The sequence below is a fragment of the Episyrphus balteatus genome, chromosome 2 (genome assembly GCF_945859705.1).
Source record: "Episyrphus balteatus chromosome 2, idEpiBalt1.1, whole genome shotgun sequence".
In the NCBI taxonomy this organism is placed as follows: Eukaryota; Metazoa; Arthropoda; class Insecta; order Diptera; family Syrphidae; genus Episyrphus; species Episyrphus balteatus.
Window position 1 is genome coordinate 5071299 of NC_079135.1, and position 24368 is coordinate 5095666.

Consider the following 24368-nt stretch of genomic DNA (forward strand, 5'->3'; position numbering starts at 1 on the left):
GTCATTGCAATTAAAAAAAAAAAAATGGAAAAAGGGTAGAAAATTGAGGGCGGTTTTTTCTGCTTCTTTTTTTTTTTGTTGAAACAATTGTTTTTCTGAAGAAGACACACAAACAGTTACACCCACTTAAATAAATAAATGTAGGTGGTAGATAGGTTGGTTTATTTTGATGGTATAAACCATATCGTTCCACAATTTGTATCCCTTCCTTCATCCCACTTGACACCCTCTCATCTCAAGCCACTGACATTTTTAATCGCCTCTCTGGCTGCTGCTTGCGTTGTGGAGGAATGGAGAAAATAATGACTTTTATTGGATTTTTGTGGAGAGCAATTATAATTGAATTAAGTTTTCCGTTTGCCAGTGTGTTTTTCATGCGAGAGTCGAGTCTGTGTCTGCTCTGGCGATGGGAACTGGTAGATCTGAAGAGTGTGTGTTTTATGGCCCCGCGACTGACTACGATGACGACCAGAGCAACCTACAGGCCACGAAACCAAACCAACGACGACATGCTTCAAGGATTGAAGTGTCGAACTCTTAAAAAAGGGGGGAAAGTGAGGGGGGGGGGGGGGTGAGGATGTGTCCTTTTGCCTTCAATTTAATTGGACTCGTTACTCAATTTGGTCTGTGCACTGTTTTATGTGTGCTTAGTCAAAGTGGGTGAGAAGGTTTTTGAGGGAGGGGAAGGGGGTTATATGCACCCTACACATGACATCGACACTATATGAGTTTTTTGGAGGAATGGAGAGTAGGGTGGGTCAAAAAAATCGAAATTCTTTTTTTTGAATTGGTACTCCGAAAAATCGATTGCTAGACCCCTCTAGAATATACACACCAAATATGAGCTCTTTATATTAATGGGAAGGTCCTCCGCTTTGCAATTTTCCATTTTTACATCAAGCTTCTACTAAAAAAAAATAATTTTTTTATTAATTGACTTTTTAGCAAATTTCTTTTCATATTCTTGTAGGAAATTGAACGCTCTACAAAAAAGGCCTTATACACTTTTTTCGTTTATCTAACCGTTGAATAGATATTTGAGGTCCAAATATCGAGAAAATCTTTAAAAATTCGTTTTTTGTTCTTAATTTTGTAACAAATTGAAAAATTATAATGATTAAACGCGCAAGACATATTCTTGTTGGAAATTGATTGCTCCACAAAAAAGGTCTTATTAACTTTTTTTATTAATCTAACCATTCTAAAGATATTCGAGGTCAAAGTTAAAAAAAAATATAAAAACATTTTATATTTTTAAAAAATTTCTAATTCACTGAAACTTTATTATTTTCAAATTAGCAAGATATATTCTTGTAGGGGCTTAAACGTTCTACAAAAAATTCCTTGGAATGAAATTGATTGCTTTAACCGTTTAGAAGATATTCGTATCCAAACCAATGCTCACTGATTTCAATAGTTTTCTTATGACCCGTATGCATTGCGATTTGGATACGAATATCTTCTAAACGGTTAAAGCAATCAATTTGATTCCAAGGAATTTTTTGTAGAACGTTTAAGCCCCTACAAGAATATATCTTGCTAATTTTGAAAATAATAAAGTTTCAGTGAATTAGAAATTTTTTAAAAATATAAAATGTTTTTATATTTTTTTTTAACTTTGACCTCGAATATCTTTAGAATGGTTAGATTAATGAAAAAAGTTAATAAGACCTTTTTTGTGGAGCAATCAATTTCCAACAAGAATATGTCTTGCGCGTTTGATCATTATAATTTTTCAATTTGTTACAAAATTAAGAACAAAAAACGAATTTTTAAAGATTTTCTCGATATTTGGACCTCAAATATCTATTCAACGGTTAGATAAACGAAAAAAGTGTATAAGGCCTTTTTTGTAGAGCGTTCAATTTCCTACAAGAATATGAAAAGAAATTTGCTAAAAAGTCAATTAATAAAAAAATTATTTTTTTTTAGTAGAAGCTTGATGTAAAAATGGAAAATTGCAAAGCGGAGGACCTTCCCATTAATATAAAGAGCTCATATTTGGTGTGTTTATTCTAGAGGGGTCTAGCAATCGATTTTTCAGAGTACAAAATCAAAAAAAAAATTTTCGACTTTTTTGACCCACCCTAATGGAGAGTGTCTCTCTCAGTCTCTCGTTGACATCAGAAACGAATAAAATCACTGAGTAATCCATTTGGCGGGTATTAAGGGTAAATGCCTTGGGAGAAGCGCGTGCATAAATCCAATGTATTTTGTGTGTTAGGGCAATTAAATTTAGTTTGTCTTAGGGGCGAGACGGTGGAAGTACGAGAGATTTACGATTTAAATTGGATGATGGTTTTGCGCGTATATAAATTAGCTGATATTTGTTTTAATCCGTTTAAGAATCTTTTGTATAGAGACATTGATTTATATAGTATCTTTGATTAAGAGATGAAGGGTTATATGTGGAATAGGGAGGGAATTGAATGTTCTTCACGTGACTTGGAGATTATTACGAAACATTTGATCAAGAAGATTTAATCAACAAATTAAATTGCTAGGAATAAGATGTCCTTAGTTTTGTTTTGTAGTAGACTTTAAAAGCTATAAAATTGGTTCTAAAGGTTACGTTCAAAAACTTAAACACTTACAATTTCCCACTAAAAATATTGTTTTTACTGAATGAAACATATTTCGGAGTTGCATGGCTTACATTATGTAAGCTTAGGCCCTGATAAAGTATCAATAGTAGTCGAGTCAATGACAAATATCTTCCAGTTTTCTTACAAAGCCTGCTGAATAAGGCTGAATTAAGCTGAATAAGTGTTAGAAGTTCCACGAATCAATAACAAATATCTTCCAGTTTTCTCACAAAGCCTGCTGAATAAGACTGAATAAGTGTTAGAAGTTCCCCGATTGTCCTTTGACAATCAATGACAAATATCTTCTAGTTTTCTTACAAAGCCTGCTGAATAAGGCTGAATAAGTGTTAGAAGTTCCACGAATCAAAGGCAAATATCTTCCAGTTTTCTTACAAAGCCTGCTGAATAATCCTGAATTAAGCTGAATAAGTGTAAGAAGTTCCACGAATCAATAACAAATATCTTCCAGTTTTCTTACAAAGCCTGCTGAATAAGGCTGAATTAAGCTGAATAAGTGTTAGAAGTTCCACGAATTAAAGGCAAATATCTTCCAGTTTTCTTAGAAAACCTGCTGAATAAGGCTGAATTAAGTTGAATAAGGTTGAATAAGTGTTAGAAGTTCCACGATTGTCCTTTGACAGACAAAGATATTCAAAAACTTCAAACAGGATAAGATTACAAACGAATATCGAAGAAAAACTTGTTGTTTGACATGAAATGTGCAAAATTCATTTTTGTAGATCACATTCTAACATAAAAACTGTGCGAAAAATTCTTTTATTATACAATTTACCGAAAATGAAGTAAAAACTACCGATATTAGTATTTTTTAAACGCTTACAAAATTCTACTCCAAATACTGCTTTTGCTGAATTGAACATTATGCCACAGTTGTATTGCTTAAATTTTGTAAGCGGCATGTCCTCAAGGTCCCTAACTATCAATGAGAGTGAAATCAAGAACAAATCGCCTTTAAATAGTTACATAAATAAATAATATTAACTCAAATCAAACATTCAACGATTCAGTAGTTGATTCACACCCTAAAACATAAAGTGTCAATTTTTCTAAATTAAACAAATCGACCTGTCTTTTACTCCATTAACACCACTATAGACGGTACTTAAATGTTCTTTATTAACTAACAGGTACCACCAATCTATACAAACAAAAGTGCCTTTATGACAAAAGAAGAAAAGACTTGAATTATTCATGAATCTGAAAAGCCTATTGGTCGGTGGTGGAGTCTAGTTGGTGGAAGTGGTATAACATGAGAATATCGAAACGACATGCGGGTAATGATCCGGACAAAAGCATAATGGGCCAAAATAGGTAACATATGCATATGCCGGATTACTCTTCTTATTGTTGTTGTTGGGTATTTTCAACAATAAGAATACATAATATAGGAGAAAGTCACAGAGAAAAGGATAATATGTTGTGTGTATATGGAAGACAATATTTGACTTAGCTATTAGCGCTGAATGTATATAAGTTGATTGCCCTAAAAAGTTTATACCCATTCCGCTGATAAAAGCTTGCTGCTGACGCGCACAACCAAGCACAAACTCCATATATTTTTCCATATATGGATGATGATGGTGAATTATCCTTAATGATTTTTCTTTCTTTATATATTTTTTGTATTTTTTTAATACTTTGGTCCTTTGTTGATGGTCCCGAACTATGGCCCTCATACTTCACTCTCTTTCTCTCTCCCTCTCTCTCACTCAACTCATTTTAATTTTTTTTTTTTTGTATTTTTTTTTGAAAACGCCAACTCAGCGTTAAAAAAGTTTTTTCATTTTGTTGTGTTTTGTAATACCCAAGTGCTTTGTTCTCGGCGTGAGCTGCATCAGCATCATCATCGCAGGATATTTCATATCCTGGGCGATAAGAGTGTGGGAGAAATTTATTGTTCTCGTCTGGATTATTATTGTGTAGTTATATATATAAAAAAAAAAAATATTGCATCCTCTTTTTACGCTCATCCCGTAAAAAAAATAAATATAAGTAAATATATTTTGTACTTGGAATATTTATTTTTTTTTTTTTTTGTGTGTGCCGTTTTAAAGGATGAATGCACTTCTGCTGCATATACGTATCCGTCCGTCATGAATATTTTTCTAGGTATTACTTTTTTTCTCTGTTTGTTTTTTTTGTTTGTTGTTGTTGTTGTTTGGGGGGCTTTTGCAATAAACTAAAAATTTATTTGAAGTGGTTATAAAAATGAGGTTCACACAATATACAAACACACTCACGTAGATTTATTTACGAATATCCTTTTTAGTTGATGAAAGTTGGCATCGGTCGGTTTTGGTAGTAAGAGGTGAAACTATAGAATTCATATCCTTTTTCCACCCACATACCTCTACTCTTTTTCTCATTTTTCTGTGAATGACACTAAAGGGACGATTTATGTAGGTACTATAGAAGCATCACAGCATCCAAAAGTATGTCCTTTTTTCGGACTTGATATCTATCTGTCATTTTGGACTGATGCGATGGTTTGTGTGCAAGTGGGTTGATGTTGTTGAAGTTAATGGTTGCCCCCACCCCCTTTAGCAGGATAATGTTTCGTCATACACAAAATGGGTCATTGCAAAATACCAAGGTACAGAGTAGAATGAGAGTGTAACTTACTCTGTTGGCATAAATAGAGTAAAAAAAAGGATGCTGAATCCCAGTGATGTTGTAGGTGGTGCAGGGTAGTGGTTATGGGGTGTATAGGGTATTTAATGAAATGTCATTCATTTAGTTTGCGGTGGCCCTGAATCTACTTAAACGGATCAAGAGAGCGCGTGTGGAACATCATTTTGTTTTATACTTTTTTTTTGCTGTTCTGGATGTATAGAAAGTTTGTTCTCGATTGCATAGTAGGTATAGTCGTTTTGAATAAGAGATTTTTTTAAGGTCCTTTTTTTTTGTTGGTACTTTTGTTTGTTTTTTAAATGAAGGACAAAGTTATATAGTGGGTTAAGGAAAATTCAGACAAAATGATGATAACAATAAAACAGGACATTATTCAGTCGTCGTTGTGTTGTGCATGGGGGTTGATAAAATTGAAGTGACATATTGACCGATATTAAAAAAAAAAAAAAAAACAACAAACCAAGGATGAGTTGAGGATTAATGAAGGTCCTGAAAACAGTGGTAAAATTATGTAATTGAATCGATTAATCAATGAAAAAACCAACAAATGTCCTTCGTAATTAAAAATAAAATATACGATGTAGAGAATTTTATATAAAGTTCAAAGGGTCTTATGGGACAAAAATTAAAAAAAGCGATAACTTTTATCGAATTAAGGACTAAAAATATCTGTCCTTGCTTTAAGTTGAACACACATCAAACAAATATCCTGGAAAAACCTATAAAGGTCATCAGAAATCGACTAGTTTTTAAAGCTTGAAATAATTCGAAATCTAGTAAAATAAGTTTATTTTACTAAAAAGTTTAGAAAAGTTCTTTTCTTATTTTGTTTTGTTTTATTTTATTTTATTTTATTTTATTTTATTTTTTTTAATTTAATTTAATTTAATTTAATTTTATTTTATTTTATTTTATTTTATTTTATTATATTTTATTTTATTTTATTTTATTTTATTTTATTTTATTTTATTTTATTTTATTTTTTATTTTATTTTATTTTATTTTATTTTATTTTATTTTATTTTATTTTATTTTATTTTATTTTGTTTTGTTTTATTTTATTTTATTTTATTTTATTTTATTTTATTTTATATTATTTTATTTTAATTTATTTTATTTTTTTTTTTATTTTATTTTATTTTATTTTATTTTATTTTATTTTATTTTATTTTATTTTATTTTATTTTATTTTATTTTATTTTTTATTTTATTTTATTTTATTTTATTTTTTATTTTATTTTATTTTATTTTATTTTATTTTATTTTATTTTATTTTATTTTATTTTAATTTATTTTATTTTTTTTTTTATTTAATTTAATTTGTTTTATTTTATTTTATTTTATTTTATTTTATTTTATTTTATTTTATTTTATTTTATTTTATTTTTATTTTATTTTATTTTATTTTATTTTATTTTTTTATTTTATATTATTTTATTTTATTTTATTTTAATTTATTTTATTTTATTTTATTTTATTTTATTTTATTTTATTTTATTTTATTTTATTTTATTTTATTTTATTTTATTTTATTTTATTTTATTTTATATTATTTTATTTTATTTTATTTTATTTTATATTATTTTATTTTATTTTATTTTATTTTATTTTATTTTATTTTATTTTATTTTATTTTATTTTATTTTATTTTATTTTGTTTTGTTTTATTTTATTTTATTTTATTTTATTTTATTTTATTTTGTTTTGTTTTATTTTATTTTATTTTATTTTATTTTATTTTATTTTATTTTATTTTATTTTATTTTATTTTCGTATAAGTAAAATTGAAGACCTTTTGTTAATCGTGTTTTGTTTAACTTATTTTTCTTGAATTGTCTCATTTAAAATGACTAATTTATCAAAATTAAATTCTTAGTTTACCAAAAACTTTTTTACTCTTTTTCTCATGACTCGACCATTTAAAATGGAATGATAAAGCAGAAAAATACCTATTTTTACTTGGATGTATTTGTGTAGTCTTTCTAATGAATCTATTTCAAAATAAAGTTTTGTATTTTCTTTCTTTTGTAATTTTTTTTTTTTCTTCCTTTGACATAAATTCTCTAGAGAACTTTTACTTTATGTGGTTAACAGGTAAAAGTTGTTCTTAACATTTAAGTAAAATTTTTCTTTTTTTTTTTTTTTTGTTCTATCGATTTAAAGTCTGTGGGTGTTTTAGGTATGGTTTGTCTTAAATTTTCTTGTATTTTTTTTTTGTTGTTGTAAATTTTAATGAAATAAGCTAATCGTCCTTGAAACCAAAGAAAAAAAAATAAAGAAAAATAAAAAGTTTTAATTACACGAAAAATGTTCAATGATTTTTCGAATTTTCATTTTATCGGTTGCGTTGGCAAAGGAGAAAAAGTTTCAAAAATTGATTTGTTGTTTTAAAAAGTTTTAAACAAAATTATTACCTAAATTAAAATTAAGAAGTAAGTGATTTTCAACTTTGTAGATTAAAGGTAAATTAAATTTTTTCATTGATTGAATAAAAATTAAATACTTTGAAATGAGCACATAACTTTTAGTGGAGTTAAAAATGCAAGTGGAAACAAAAGAATCAAAAAAATTTAACAAATTCACAATTTTCCTTAACAATCTTAAAAAAGAGTGTAAATTGGATAAACACTACTTTTAAGCCCAGTTTAAATAGCCAAAAGAAGGTTCAAAACTGCAAACCTTGACATGATTCACACCACGCTTCAAATTGATGCTGACCTCTGTCAAGTGACTAAAAACAAGGCTTAATATCGAGAACATCGTTTTTTGGTGAAAGTTTATTTATTTGGCTTTAACATTCTTTTTGTTTCAAACTTCTACGATTTTTTTAGACTGCAAGTCATCAGTCATCAAACCTAAAACCATACTCTTGACGTTGACTGTCAAAACCTCAACCACGGATCACTTAACAAAATATTTAAGGATACATTTAAAAATTTCATTCAATTCTATACAAAGAGATTAGATTTACTTTGTTTGAAAAAAAAAATGTTTTCTTACATTTGAGATCAATTTAGAAAAGCTATTAAAATAGGCATTTTACGGGTTTTTAGAAAATGTACCGCTATTTTATATCGTATGTGTTATAATATTAAATCGAGGCTTAATTATTATTATTGAAGCTTAATATACCTGAAATAAGTGTGCAAAGTTACAGATTTAGGTATTCATCAAAAGGTTTTTCTATTCTAAGGTTTTGAACTTTTGTGAAGAAATAAAACAACACATTTTTGCAGCCGTAATCCGTAAATGACTTACTTCCAATCACTTCTTTTTTGAGCAAAACCAAATTCTTTTGAATTCAGATAAACCAAAGTAAAACTAAAAGTTTTCAAAAAAAAAAAAATTAAATTTTGAAAAAAAAAAACATACATTTCATAAGTAGGTATTTTTCCTTTTTTTGAAATAAAACAAAAATTGTTAAAAAAAAAAACATAAAACGTCGAAAACAAAGGTTATTCGAAAAAAAAAATTTAAAAGTTCTGTGGCTCAGATTTTACTTATGGTTAAGTAAGGTCCACTTTACCACCACCTTATAATAAAATATGGACCATCAATCATATTTTTGCTAATTAAACCCATAAATTTAAGGTTTTACCATAGATAGGGATTTCTTTAAAACAAAACTATTGTTTTTATTCATATGAATAAATTAACAACGCAAATAAAAATTCAAAAAATAGATAAAATATAAACTCAAAAACGTGGGAAAAAAAATTTGGAGGTCCATATTAGGCGCATGGTCTATATATATGCAGCCTACTCTATTATACCTAGTTAAGGGGGAAAATCCCTCCAGACGACACCTTTTTCACTATTTTTTTTATGAAAAACTGAAAGCACTTATTGAAATTTGGAAAAAGACAAGATATTACTGACATTATCAAGAATTGAAAAAAAATTTTTTGAAATGAAAAAATAACAAAATGGCGGCTCTGGAGCCTTTCAAAGTTGACGCCTCTAGTTTGCGCCGTGCAATGTACAGGTCCAGGAAATCATCTTAAATCAAAAAAATTTTTTCCGTTAGATGATATTAGTACGCATTGCATGAACCTAAATTTATTTTTTTTTTAATGAAAAATTAGAAATCAAAAAAACGAAAAAAAACATGTTTTTTTTACAAAGAAGTAGTTAAAAAAAATATTTACTGTACAAATTTTATTCAACTTTTAGGTTCATGTGGCCAATGATTTAAGGAGTAATTTGCTTCAAATTTCAAGTCGATAGCTTCATTAGTTTTTGAGTTACATTGCACGGCGCAAACTAGAGGCGTCAACTTTGAAAGGCTCCAGAGCCGCCATTTTGTTATTTTTTCATTTCAAAAAATTTTTTTTCAATTCTTGATAATGTCAGTAATATCTTATCTTTTTCCAAATTTTAATAAGTGCTTTCAGTTTTTTATAAAAAAAATAGTGAAAAAGGTGTCGTCTGGAGGGATTTCCCCCCTTAAAACTGAAGCTTTTTTAAAAACTAAAATTTTAATTTAATTTTATAAGAAATTTTATAAAAAAAACTTTAAAAATTTTATAAATTAGTTTAAAACTTTAACAAAACTTTTTTAAAGGATTTCGAAATTTTCAAAATACTATGCAAATTGATAATTTTGATTAAAAATGAAAAAAAAAAAAAAAATACAAATTTAGGAAAGGCTATTTAAGTAAAAGATAAATTTAAACACCTTAACAGAGTTTAAAAAAGTTTTCAAAGCTAAAAATTTGATAAGTTTTTGACTTACACATACGTATCTATTATTTTGTCTTGTATTTGCTCGACGAACTTTCAGCTTATATATGTACCTTCTTTACTTACATTTTTGAATACCTATACTTTAAAAAAAAAAAAATTGTTGTTTTTATGGTTTCAAAAATAAATTAAAAAGCACATTTATAGTTTTCCCATTCTAACCAATTTTTTTCTTTTTTTTTTTAATTTCAGGTGAGTGTTACTAAATTAAACAATATTTTTATTCAACCAAATCGTGAGTATATATCTATTCAAACAATTTGCCATAAAACAATTAATTATCACAAAAGCTATACGAGTGTTTGATTATTTATCCATTCTAAATGATAAATCGATCCCATCTGCGTGAATGTGTACAATATGAATAAATATTGCACGTGCCTCCACCATCTCCACTATTCGTCTATCTATGCAGTATTTTCAATCAATGCTATAGATAGATAGAAATACATATTTAAATTTCCCGTTCGTATATTTTGGTATCAATAGCTCATCATATAGTTTAATGCCTGTCTTTTGTAGATATATAATATGCGTCTAGAGTCCACTAATTTCCGCCCGAACTAATTACGCACTCGCGATTCCGTTGAAAAATCATTCATCCATACATACTCACTCTAAACTCGCTCATCAGGGAAAATGTTTTAGTACCAAGTTCATCCTCTCCTAAAACTCGAAATGCATATTTCATGCTAATTTTCCTCAAAAACCCATTTGCTTTAAAAAGATTCGTCTATTTTTTTTGTTTTTTGTTTGTCATTTGTTTTATCCTCTAAATCAGACGAGGCTTTATCCAAATTGGTTACGATGAATAGAGCTTGTATCGTCGTCGCTCGTATCGACCAATTAAACCAAAATAATCATAAACAAAATTAGCTAACAGCGAGTCGTCCCCTCTCTCAAAACACACACCATCAGATCATATTATTAGCTCGGTGGTGGCGATATAGTTGTTTTTCTATATGAAAAAAGGACGAAAAAGAAATCTCTTGTCCCTTGGACACAAAAACAAAAAAAAAAAAAGGATCATTAGACACAAAATTCCAGGGAAAATCTGTCCCTGGGTAAACGATGTGGTGTGGCAACGTTGATTACAATTGACAATGATACCGACCAACCGAACCAAACCAAACCGATATATGGCATGGCGACGAACAGATACGGACGGCTGGCTAATGACAGGCATTTTGTGTATAGTTCAAATGTTGTTCACAAAGGAACCGATGGGCGGCAAGTTTAGGTACCAACGAAACAATTATCCTCGAACCTGGAACTATTCATATTCCCTTCAATTGTTTGCCAAATGAAATTGCACACTACTCCAACTTCTCCCCCCTCCCCTTCCCTTTTTTGCACTACACCTCCTCTCACTGAACACACTCATTTGTGACTATGACTGCGGTACGGATGAATGAATGCAGTTTTGCAGTCAGTTTTGTAGCTGTTGTATGCCTGTGCTGCACCTTAGCCATGCCCGTAGTTTTGTGGAGGAGAACAACCATCCGCAAATATTGCATAGCAGCATATTATTTGCTCCTGTTCACATTTCTCTAATCAGGAGGTGGTTGGGCGGTGAAAACCTTTCCCCGATAGAATATCTGCGCAAGGACGTGTGTAGGTGTGTTTGCAGGCTCAGATAAATAAAGGAGTGATATTGTAGAGGCAATATGGCAAAGCAGGGGGGGGTAAATAACCCCCTTTTCAAGTTTGTTGGGTTTGCAACTGACTTTTTCTGTGGCAAATGTGGAGTGTTTTTTCTCTTCTCTTTTTTTTTTTTTTTTTTGTTTTCCTTGTTTTGTATTGGGTGAATTATTTCAATTCGTGAGATATGAAAAAATGCCAAGGGGGGAAGAAGCAAATATACACAGAGTATTATAATACGCCTGTAAGTGCAGTTGCGATATGAAAAATATGCGCTTCGATAAACTTTCATTTTGTTGAAATTAGTTTGAGCGAAATATAATTTTAAAATATTTTTTTTTTATTTTTTTTTTTATATCGTTCGTATATAGTTATTTGTCGGTATTTTGGACTTTGTAATTATTTTTTTGATAAAAGTCTCTGATTAATTTATGCTGGCTGAGTGGCATGACTGTCAAAATTGAAATAAAAAAAAAAATAAATATTTTGAAAATATATGTGACATAAACAAAAATATCAAAGACAAATTAGTTTGTTTTTTTCTATGATTAAGGTAGGTTAGGTCCCCATCATGCGAGTAATTTATTAAAAATTATTGATAAGAAAGACAAAAATAGTCATAATTTGTTGCTCTGTTTGCCTGATTAGCTCCAGAACAGATAGATAAGCTGACTTTATATATTTGTTGCTAATTTTTTTTTTTTTTTCAAAGGAATTTGAACGAAATCTTTTGTTGTGGTATTATAGATCGTATACGGTCTCTCTTAGCGGAGAAGTTTTCAAACTCTACTAAATCCTAAAATTCATAGTAGACATGTTAGGTTATTGAGTTTGTAATCCAACTTTTCCCAAAGTTGGCACCCAATATTTTCTAAATTGAATTATCAACGACCAAAATAGTAGAGAAATCGCCGAATTTTAGTGGCTGACAAAATTGTATACAAGTCTTCCTGAACCGAATATTTTTTTTTTTTTTGACGAGGTACCTATTTAAAGAAGTGTATTTCATGCTTTTTGGTGTCAATAATCATTTTTATCAAAAAAGCAAAACCGACTTCCATGGCTAAAACTGTGTTTTATGGTTTTTCTAATAGTTCCTATGGCCTGAACTGGACCACATTGCTGCTATCCAATACAAAAAGAATTATCAAAATTGGTTCACTTAGTCCAAAGTTATGAGGTAACAAACACAAAAAAAAAAAAAAATCATGTGTGCAATTCACACGTGGTTGAAGTGAAACCTTAAAAATTATTTTAAAAAAAATCGAAAAAATACAACTTTTTTTTATTCCATCACTTTTTTTTTTATATGACAACCTACAACAAATTTTATACCATCTGAAAGCTTATTGTTTCAGCTCAAAATATTTATATCGACCATGTCTATACAACATCTACAAAAAGAGCTAGAATTTTTTTAACCCAATTAGTTTTCATAAAAAAAGATTATATAACTTGTAGAGCACGTACCATTATGTGTAATATATCAATTGAAAGGTAATATTATCAGCATGCGTATTAAAATATGAATAAATTTGTTATGTGCTCTAGATCAAAAGATATAACGCTTTTAGAATAAGAACATCTTTTCACCGTTATCCCAGAATTTTGAATGAAGTCTTTATACCTACATGTCTGTTTTAATATTCGTTCAAATTTGAAAACGGAAACGAAAATTGAATCCGTATGGATTGAAAACGGTTGTTCTGAATTCCATTCGACTTTTTTTTCGAGAATATTGTTTTTCGGTAGCAAATTGTAGATCCGTTCGTTTTTCGAAACACCTATGAATTCGCAAAATGTGTTAGAATACGGAATTCGAAACAGATAAAATTTAAAAAACTGGAGAAAATAGAATTCGAATGGAAATCAGATACACAGCCCTGATACACTTTTTTCATTTATCTAACCGTTTAAAAAATGTTCGAGGTCCATAGTTTGAAAAAATTCGTTTCTTATTCTTAACTTTGTAACAAATTGAAAAATTATATATTTTTGTTGGAAACAGATTGCCCCACAAAAAATAACCTTTTTTTCATTAATTTATAACCATTTGAAAGATATCTGAGGTCAAGTTAAAAAAATTTACCTATAAGAAAATTTTTATTTTTTCAAAAGTCATTAATATCAAATAGGTAATCAAGATGTATTCTTGTAACGCGCACCGATTTCAATTTCAATACTTTTTTTATGACCAGTATGCATTTGGGTAATTATGTTCGTAAACTGAGACTCAGACTCAGTTAATTTTACCTGAAATTTTCTGCAAAATGTCTGCCTGCTCTTAGTTTTTGTCATATTTAGAATTTTTATTTAATTGTTTATTAAGTAGATGTGTAAAGCATGTGACGCATGTGACACCATTAGTTTGGCAAAACCTCTATCTTTTTTCAATTCTTGCAAAAAACATTAAGAAAAATAAAATGCAGTTGTTTTGACTTTTATCCTTTGAGAGGCGGCAGAGTGTTATTATCGTTACAGGCGTGACACTTTTTTCATAAATTTTTGAATTAATATTCTTTTGCTCAATATAACCAGAATTTTAATAATCTACAGAAGATAGTCTTCATAAATGACAAACAATGTTAGAAAATATATTATACTTCACTCAAACATCTATTGTTGCGTTACGTGTGTGACATAAAACAATTATATTGATTTATAAAAGAAATACTAAAATTTGTAAAATACAAATTGTTGCAAAAATGACAAAAAACAATGAAATTCTGTCAAAAGTGTTCGTTTAAAGACGGTTTTGGGTGTGACAATTGCACATTACTGATGGTAATTTTCTATTTTTTAATGAAGTTCTGTTTAAATACAATATAAAAATTAGGTAACAGGTAGTCAAAACTAAGAAAAAAAAGATAGGCACCTAGATTAAACTTAATACCTAGCAGCCCCAGGTGGGTATTTCCAGAAAAAAAAGATCTATTGCAATCATTTTTATTCGTGATTCACGATCATTTCATTTACCTTATTTTGTAGAAGGTAGTTAGGAATTTAATAAATTATTTATTATGAATAAATATACCTATTCTCATGGATAAATTACACATAAAAAAGGTGCTAACTAAAAGTGTCTATGTTAAATATTTTAATTTTTACGCGCCGATCTATCAATCATCAATTAGGTATTTAATAAATTTACGTAAGAATAAATATCAAATCGATGCGATCCGATCGTGCGAGCGTGATCAAGTTAAACAGCATTTTATTGCTTCCACACTTCTTCCACTTTCCATCTAAATACCTACAATTTATCCAACTAAAATACTTACCAACGCAACGCAACGATCCGATCGACGACGACGATCGCCAGTTCGCCACTCATTCTAGGTACACACACACACATTTTCAGCAAGCAAAAATTATACATACTAAGTTAACTCGATCATGAGCACTCCGATCGGTGGTGGTTGCAAAAGCAACAAAAAAATACACAGCATGATCATGATCACGATCAGTAGAAGAATTTTCGTATTTATTTCTTTATAATTCACAGTGAGTTCTTTCCCATTGTATTATTAGTAATAGTAACATTTGTAACAATCGTTACTCTGGCTTCTCTTCAATGTCGAATAAATCTTTCGCCTTTTACTAAAGATTTCCGTGGAGAGGGGCACTCTAATGAGTCTAAAATAAATTTTTGTCAAGGCCTAGCAATTTGCTGGGCCGATAATAAATAAACAATTGTTTTTCTTTTAAATAGTAGTAGACTATTAGGTAGGTAATTTTAGTGTGAAATGTAAAGTTGGTTGATTTTCAACAAGTTTCAACTTTAAGTAATATTCAACCAACCTATTCGTAAACCTAATCGAAACAAAATATTATTCTACAAATTTTCATGTTTAACTTTTTTAATATTGAAGATTTGGATGTGAAACAGGCATGGAAAAGTCAATACAATTGTATCGAATTCGATACAAATGGGTTTGCTCGAGTACAAAAATACAATTTGTCTAAATTCGATACAATTTTTTAATGCGTCTTAAGCAATCTAATATTAAAAAAAAGATTAAATCGAAAGTATTTAAAACGAAAGAAATTTTTTGTTTAAGTTTTAATTTAGTTTCATATTTTTCTTAACCAAAATAAATGTTACAATTTGAGTGATGTGATGATTAACCAGTTAAATAAACAATCTTCTTTTCTAATCTGATGTCATTTCAGCGAAAGAAATAAATGATTTAATCATTTAAAAATTTTTTTTAGAAAAAAAAGTTCCACATACGCCACAGTGACCATGAAAAAAAATTATGGTTCACAGATAGCAGAAATTGATCACGCTTAATTTTATTGATTAAAATTTAGAATATAAAAAAATGCCTTTGCCCAGAATTTTAATTTTGAACAACTTCAAAATTATATTTCCTAATTTTTTAAACTCTGCTCTCTAAGTTCTAATAAAATTTCAAATAAAGTCTATTATTCGCTATGCCTACAGAGAAAAAAAAATCAAATTATTTTCAAACTTTTCAATCTACCCCAATAGACCACGAATTGAATTTAAAATATTTTCTGAACAAAACACAACAAAAAAATCTCTTCTATGTGTACCAACTGAACTAACTAAACAAACTCTCAGGTCCCAAACTAATTTAAAGACAAACCTCAAATTCCTGCCACCGAAACGTCAGCCAGCATGTCAATCAACTGAGAATATTCCCATGATTGATCCACTTTGGAATGCCTTCTGTGTCCATATTTTCCCATCTCAAACAGACTTTTCTACCCCCAAAAAAAGTCAGAAAAAAAAACGACTCCCAATTCCCTCCCTTACTCAAGCTCGACATCATAAAAAATTCATTCCCAACCACTCCGGGTCAATTTGTTCCCATAATTTCACCACCAAAAAAAAAAAAGCTTGTGCTGCCTTCGAAGGGTTTATGTCGTTCACTCACAAAAAAAAAAAAAAAAAAAACGAAAAAAAAAACAAGCTCAAGTGTAAACAAAAAAGAAGGCAAAAAACCCAAACAAAAAAGTTTAGACTTTGATTTTTTTTTTTTGGTTCTGTCAAAATAAAGAACAAAAAAAAAAAAACACCGAAACACACGTGATTTTCCTCATTCCCATCATCAATTAACTTGAACGCCGGCGCCGGTCAACGTCCAGTTCATATCCATCGTCCTTTTTCAAACCCACAGCAAAACGCTTTCAAAAGCTGACTGACACCTTTATTCATCATCATTTTAGTGATGTGGCATCCTGCCATAGCTATGCATAAATGTGTGTGTATGTCCTGTCGATATGTGTGAGAACAAAGTGAAAAGTCATTACACCTAGGCAGGCTGGGATCCATAACAAAAATTGGTGTCCATCGCGGCGTAGAAGGATGGAGTGGTCGGGTACAAGTCCCTTAGCAGCCCCATCACTCTATTGAGATCATCATCAGCGTCGTCGTTCATATATATTTGCAGTCCTGATGGTTATGCCCCATCTCGTACAACTCTATAGCCTCATCATCACATCACACTCTCACCGCCGCATCGAATTGAATCAGCACCTTCAGCCTCAGCAGCCTCATCAAAAACCACCTTCCCTTTCTTTCAATTCGAGACCATGAGGGCTAATGCATGAAAATATTCAATTATGGGGATGAATGCATGCAGGGGGCACAAGTAGTAGAATCCTTCTACCGGATTTTTCCATACTCCTCCGAGAGACCATATGTTTGCTTTTGTGTAGCCAAAAGGACGAACTTTTCGGCCATGGCGATGAATGTTAAATGAATGATATTGACAGTCCTTGTGTGATGATATTTGAATTTTTGTACGAGTGTGTGTGTGTGTGAGAGTCAAAATGAGAGAAAAAAAAAGAAAAAGTCTCCACTGTGTAGTGACATCTTTCTCCATAAATGTGTCAAATATTTACCCACATTTATCATATTAATTTGGGTGAGTGAGATTTGCTTTTGCGTTTCACCAGATTCAGGAAAGATAGGATGATCCTTGTCTTATTTTTTGGTATTTTTGTATATTTTGTTTGGACAGGATTAAAAAAAAAAAATTATATTTTTCATTGTGCGACTTATTTTTTTAAAATGGAAACATTCCGATTTATTATTTTTTTTTTTAAATTCTCCAGTATCGATGACATTTTGATTCTACAAAACATTTGTTTATTTTTACGTTTTGTTCGAATGAAAATTTGGATGGGGACATTATTTGGCAAAGATTATTCTAAAGCTTTTGAATTAATTATGTTAAAAACTATTATAATAGTCAATTTCAATTTTCTCATAAACTAGAAGACATAGAAACATATAGTTTTCACTGTTCGATAAGGAATCAATTGAGGCAGTTTTCTGTGTGAGTAATTTTTTTTTTACTAAAATTCACAGTCTGGACAAAAATAGTATAAAATGAGTTTTAAAAAATTTTGTTTTCGCCTATTTTTAACTTTGAAATCGATTATTTCAAAAACTATTGGTTATATTATATTGATTTAAAAATTAGAATCAAATGTACAATTTTTCCTTTCGGAAATGGTATCATTTATTACTGTAAGTGTTGCCGTTGTTTTTTAATAATTTTTTTTTATTTTGATAATTTTTTTTAGAAAAATGCCCCTCCCACCTAAACGGGGAGAGATAGACCCCTCTCCCAAAGAAAAAAATTTTTGTATTGAGCTCCTCTACAAAAACCCGTTATCAAATCCTGGCGCCTAAGTTATCCTACTACGTGCCTATACCTAAAAGTTCGAATTTCTGTATCTGGGTTGAAATCGAAAATTTTTTTTTTCTAAGCCAATTTTGAAGTGATTTTCATAAAAAATACCTCGATTGATTGAGAAATAGATATAGTTTTAGAATATATTTTTTAAATAGCATGTTGTTTTGAAAACATACTTTAAAATTGATGCCGAAGTTGGGCAAATGACGAAAAAAATGGAATTTTTGAACTTTGACACCTTATAAATGCTAAGTAACTGAGTTACATGTTTTATACATTGTTGAAAAGGTATATTTATCTTCTATCAGAAACTGTAAAAAAATCGAAAATGGGTAAAAAATTGTCGAAGCTAAAATTTGTTCAATTGGTGAAGGTCCAAAAAACCGTTTTTTGCCCGTAACTTCAGATTTTGGGGGTGTTAGGGGATTTTCAAATACCGTTTCGTATTCAGTGCGACTAGCTCTACAAAACCTGATAGGTCTCCGCCCGCGTATATTTTGAGTGTTACACCGTGTTATGTTTGTTTTAAACTGTACCTATTATAATTTAATTTAAATTAAAACCGTTTTTTTTTTTAATTTCTAAATTTCTCCTTGACGAAGCCGATTTTAACAAAAAATTTTATTCAGAAGCGTTTAACAGTAATATAGGTAATTTAAAAACTACATTTTTGGATTTTTAAAAATCATTAAAATTTTTTTTTTCTTTTCTTGAAAAATCATGTTTTTCAAAACCGTTTGATACATAGTTAAGGACTTATGAGCGAACAAATGAAAACACATTAAATAACTTATACAAAACACATACAGACTTACATTTGCTTAAAAGTACACTAATATTACACCAAAATTTGTTTTGATTGATAAAAATCATGGGTCACTGTGGTGTATGCGTACTATTTTTTTTAATATATGTACATAAATTCCTTTGATGCATATATAACATATATATTTTCGGTAGAGACCGTTACTTATAAGATATTGGAAACTCTCTATCATCTTTTCAGGGTGTTAACGAATATTTATTTGAAAGTATAAATAGGTTCCGAGACTGAACATCTTTGTTTTCCCGTATTTATTATTTAGCTCGCAAAGTGTAGGTACTTTGTTTGACTATTTCGCATAGTTCCATCCATCATTTTTAAGTTTTCGGAGGATGATTTTCAAATAATATTTGCTTCGCAACATGTTTCTCTTACCGTTTTGTATTTTAGCAATCAGTACTTTTGTAGCAAACTTAGATCCAAAATGTTTTCGCAATCTTGTTAATTCTTATAGAAAATGCTAAGCTGTAATAAATTTGGTTTACAGATTTTATGTGTAAATCTAGGCAATTGGTTTCGCAAGAGGTTTGGTGGAAGAAATTGCATCTAAATTACTTTATTTAGCATCTTTCTCTTTCTCGCATTCCAAGTCAATTTGATATGTTTCGCATAATTGCAAAAATTGCGAAATTATAAATATAGACAAACTATTGCAAAACTCAGAAAATAAATTATAAAATAAATACAAAATTATGAATGCAAAAGAATTAGTATTTTAGTGAATAATAACACATTGCGAGTTCCATAAAGCAAACAAAAAACGAAAAATAAAATTGTAAAAAAAACAAAACACGTGAATCGGAAGTTTCTTAAATTGTGCGATATTTTGTTTGGTTATTTCGCATATTTTCAATATTTATTAGAAGCTTTCAAAGGAAATTTTCAATTCACGAACATGTAAATTTAAAGTCCATTTGATATGTTTTGCAAAACTTGCGAAATTACAGATTTCGAAAAACCATTACAAAACTAAAAAAAAAAGAAATTATGTAATACAAATCTATTAATGCAAAGGAGTAAGTTTTTTATTTGCGAATCGTATTAAAAAAAAAAGGTATTGCATAAAGAAGCTTTATGAATATAAATTGAGAATTTGCTCATAACTCTCCTTTTATAAATAAGTTAGGTTTTCAAACGTTTTTTTGCTCATTTTATTTTGTCTAGAAGTAAAAACCATACAACTTCGATGTTACCTCAAACTCTCAGTCATTTTATGCCTCAGGCAAAAAAAAAAAATAATCTTTACGATAACAATTGAAAGTTAATAACTCATAGAAACCATTCCAAAAAGTATTTGATGGAAAAAAGTAGAAAAAAATTCTAAAACAATTCCTAATTAATCCTAACCTTTACAAAAGTTTTGAGGTACTTTTTAATCATCCTGAGGAAAAATTAAAAAAAAAAAAAACAAAACAAATCGAAAACAGATTTCCACTACTAGAAGGGGGCAACAAAAATGCGAACAAAATTAATGAACAAATTTTTTTTCGAAAGGTCAATTCAAGCTGCAAACTTAAAACTACACAAAAAAAGTAAAAAAAAAAAGAAATGAAAAAAAAAAACGGAAGTCATCATCTCATCATCAAGAAAAAGAATGAAAGAAAGAAATTTTGACACAAAACAAACTCTCATACAATTAAAAAGAAATCGATTTGACACTCTCTCTCTCAGACTTGACTCAGTTTTTCGGATCAAATGACAGAAAAAAAACAATTTCAACCCTTGCCCTTTCCATAAAACTGCTGTTAGCCGCTTCAGCAAATCTAACAAAAAAACGCCACTCAAAATAAAAAAAAAAATAAATTTGCAAAATTTCAACTTGATGCTGCTGGTGTGAAGTCGTTATGCACAGAAATGAAAACGAAGGAAAAAAATTTAACAAAAAAAAAAAACAAAAACACTCTCAGCGGAATTCATTTAACATTTGCCAAGTGACACTTTTCTGGCATTTTGTGTCTTCTAATGAGCTCCTCAATTAAAATCACAGTTTTTCGGGTTCGGGTTCATTAAAAATCAAAAAAATCTCACACAAAAAAAAACCAATGCATGCTGTTATCCTTGATGAGATGTGAAGTGTGTGTTCGTATTCGGCATCTCTTCCAAATTCGAATCGAAAGGACATCTCATATATATCCTTTTTTTTTCTATCATTGTTTTGGGGGAAGGAAGTCCTCGGGAAGTATGAGGGTGGTGGAAAAACTATTGTTTAACCTATCAGCGGTTCATTAGTGACGCAATCTGTGTGTTAAGAGGAAGGAAACGAACAAAAGAAGTTTTCTGTGCGCTTTTCGTTGGCAAATGGCAAAAGATGTTCCATTCGTTTGGCGATGGTTGTGATATACTTGAGAATGAGAGCTACAAGTTTTCCCTTGTTCGCATTCGTACATCTCATCAGGCATCACCCAGCATTGAGAGTATAAGGGGAAAACTTATTTTCATAATTAAATTAGTTGAAGACATTTTACCATCCACCCGCACCCATTCCAGGAATTCAGTAGAATACCAAGAAAACAGCAGGAGTAAAAAGAAGAAGCATACGAATCAACAAAGATAAGAGGGCGTTGAGAGCGCTTTGGTGCTGCTTCTGCCATCAGCCAGCGGAAGAAGAAGCTGGCTGGGTATTGTTAGATTCGTACTTTTAATGAGCGGCAAAATTGGATGGTGGAAAATTTATAGACATCACCACTTGTCCACTTGTTCTTCTTCTACTTCTATTTTCTTGTTTTCTAAGTTTTCTTGTGAAGACCAAAAGACAACGACTCGACTGTGGTATAGAGAGCGGGACAGTGAAAGTGGGTAGAAAGAATTAGGCTTTTTGCCGCATTGCTGTCACAAATTGAGTTTATTATCTTTGGAGGGTAATTTCAGCTTTTAATGTGATTACTAGATGATTTGGAAGGACTTAAGGGGGTTAAATGTAATTGGATTTGTGTGGAAGTAATTGAAAAGGACGAAAGGTGTCTGTGCGAGAAGAAGAAGTTCAAGTGCGAAAATTTTCTAGCTGCTGCTGCTGCCGAGTTGGGTTTGATGGGGGAATAAGAGTTATTATTATAATTTTCTTTTAACTATTTAAGCTGCTTTTGGTTTTATTGTTTTTTCAAGAGTCTTGGCTTTTGTGTTTTTTTTTTCTCTTTTTTTAAATTAGGTCTTTAAACTGTAGGTGTTTTATATAAAAATTGGACACCTTCATTTATATAGAGCAGGTTCTCGGTTAATAAAGATTAAGAAAGAGATATTCATAAAAAATTGGTAGCTAAGCATTTTGTGTAATAAACTCATAAGGAAAAGTTTTGAGCTGTGGAATGTAACATTTGAGCTCCACTGTCCACATTTATATGAAATTTGAAAAGAAAAACGCTTCGCAAACATGTTACAACTACTTTGCATTTAAACATTGTTGTTTTGCAATTAATTTTTAAACTTTGCAGTAATTTGCAAACTTTTGCGATTTCGCAATATAATTATATCAGTTCATATTCATGTGAATTTCTCATTGGATATATATTCCTCACACAGAACGCTTTGCATGTCTATTTTTAATTTCGCAATAAATTATAGATGTAAAAAATGGAAAATTAAGTGCGAACGAGTAAAGTTTTATATGCGCACAACATATTTCTTAAAATTATTCATTGCAAAGTGGTCAAAGATCAAATGATCAAGTCATCAGTTGCGAAACCGTAGAATTTGGCAAAGTGCAATACAAGAATTGTGTTTGCGAATTATAAAATATAAAGACGATAAAATGCGTAATAAGATATTTTCGAAGCAATTTTTTCGCGGAATTAATATTTCAGAGTAATTATGGTGATGCGAAATAAATCGCTAGATCGATCGAAAGCTTGCGAAATGATATTTATGAGGCGAAAAGAATATCCTTTGTTTGCGAAGCAAATGCTTATTAAGATATAACTTTGCGAAACATTAAAATCACGAGCTTCTCACTAAATAGGCCTCTTAAAGTGTTTTTGCTGTAAAATCCACCTAAAGATTATCAAATCCACTCTTGTAGAAAATTCATGCCATTTAGTTGTAGAAAAAAAAATAATTTCAACATCAAAACCTACTAAGATTAAATCCTATCGACCAAAAAGATTACCTAAACACAGCTTTTTTAGCCCCTCAAACAACTATCTGCTAATATCAGCCAACAAAAAAAAAAGTTCAAACATTTAAAAGAAATCCACAAAAAACGCGAACAAGATTCTAATTGAATTCTTATTTTTATCTTCAAATATACATTTTTTTTTTTCTTCTCTTTTACAAAATGACATCATCCTGACAAAAACACAAAATCTTAAGAAGATCCCTTTTAAGGACTTCTTTAATGACATTTCACAAAAATCCGTCATAGATAGATAGAGTATTATGTATACTAACATCTTTTATTCTTTTTCGCTTAAACCGAAAAAAAAAACCATCTGCCGCCCCCTTGTCTGCACCGCCCAGAATAATCTTTCGATTTTATCCTGATGGTGTGCGCTGATGTGGGTTTATATGTGTATACGAAGTTGTCGTCGTTGTAGTCTTGTCATTTAGCGTGTGCGTTTTCGCATTCACAAAAACCAGCCAGCAAAAAAGCAAAAAAGAGCAAAAAGCAAAAGCATAAAAGCCCAGCATTGTGTCGTACAAGCTAATCTTCTCTCCAAATAGATTGTTCCCAACTTTTCACAATATTATCGTTTTATTAAAAAATAAATGTATTTTTTCTTATTTTTTTTTTTTTTACTTTGAAATCCGTTAAATCCTATTCTCTATGTTGAAGAAGAAGACGACATACTCTCGTATATCCTTGTGTTCTCTGGATGGTTGGTATATAGTGCTTCGCTTTCTTTGCTGCTGCTATTATCAGTGGCATTCTCATATACTTCCACACAAAATCCTGTACTAACATTTGATTTAGCCGCACAGCAATGCAAGAAAAAAAAAACGAAGACAAAACAACAAAAAAAAGAACGAATTCTCAATATTCGCTTGGGATAAATTGCAAAGCATCAAGGATAAAAATCAAATGAAACGTGCGGTAGAATGGCTTGTTGAGTTAGAGGAGAGAAGGAGGTGAAATAAGGGGGTTTTTGCCTCTCTAAAGAGAAATCGTCTGAAATTAAAACATAACAAAAGGATAGACGCAGTCGGGGATTCTTTTTTTTTTGTACTTTGCTGTCTTCGACCACGCCTGTCTTTGAAGCTTGAAACAGCTGTTTGTGTTTGTTTGTTTGCCTTTTGGAAGCACCAGAACAAGGATATATA

General features: G+C 30.0%; 1 protein-coding gene and 1 non-coding gene across 16 annotated transcripts in view; both read left to right on the forward strand.

Moving 5' to 3' along the window:
- The window catches only part of LOC129908683 (protein alan shepard), a 487297-nt gene that overhangs the window by 307897 nt on the left and 155032 nt on the right, over positions 1-24368 (forward strand). The gene's annotated exons all lie outside the window — the stretch shown is intronic.
- Positions 15177-15299, forward strand: LOC129912834 (U5 spliceosomal RNA). The gene has a single exon (XR_008771930.1). It is a non-coding gene; the product is annotated as a U5 spliceosomal RNA (small nuclear RNA).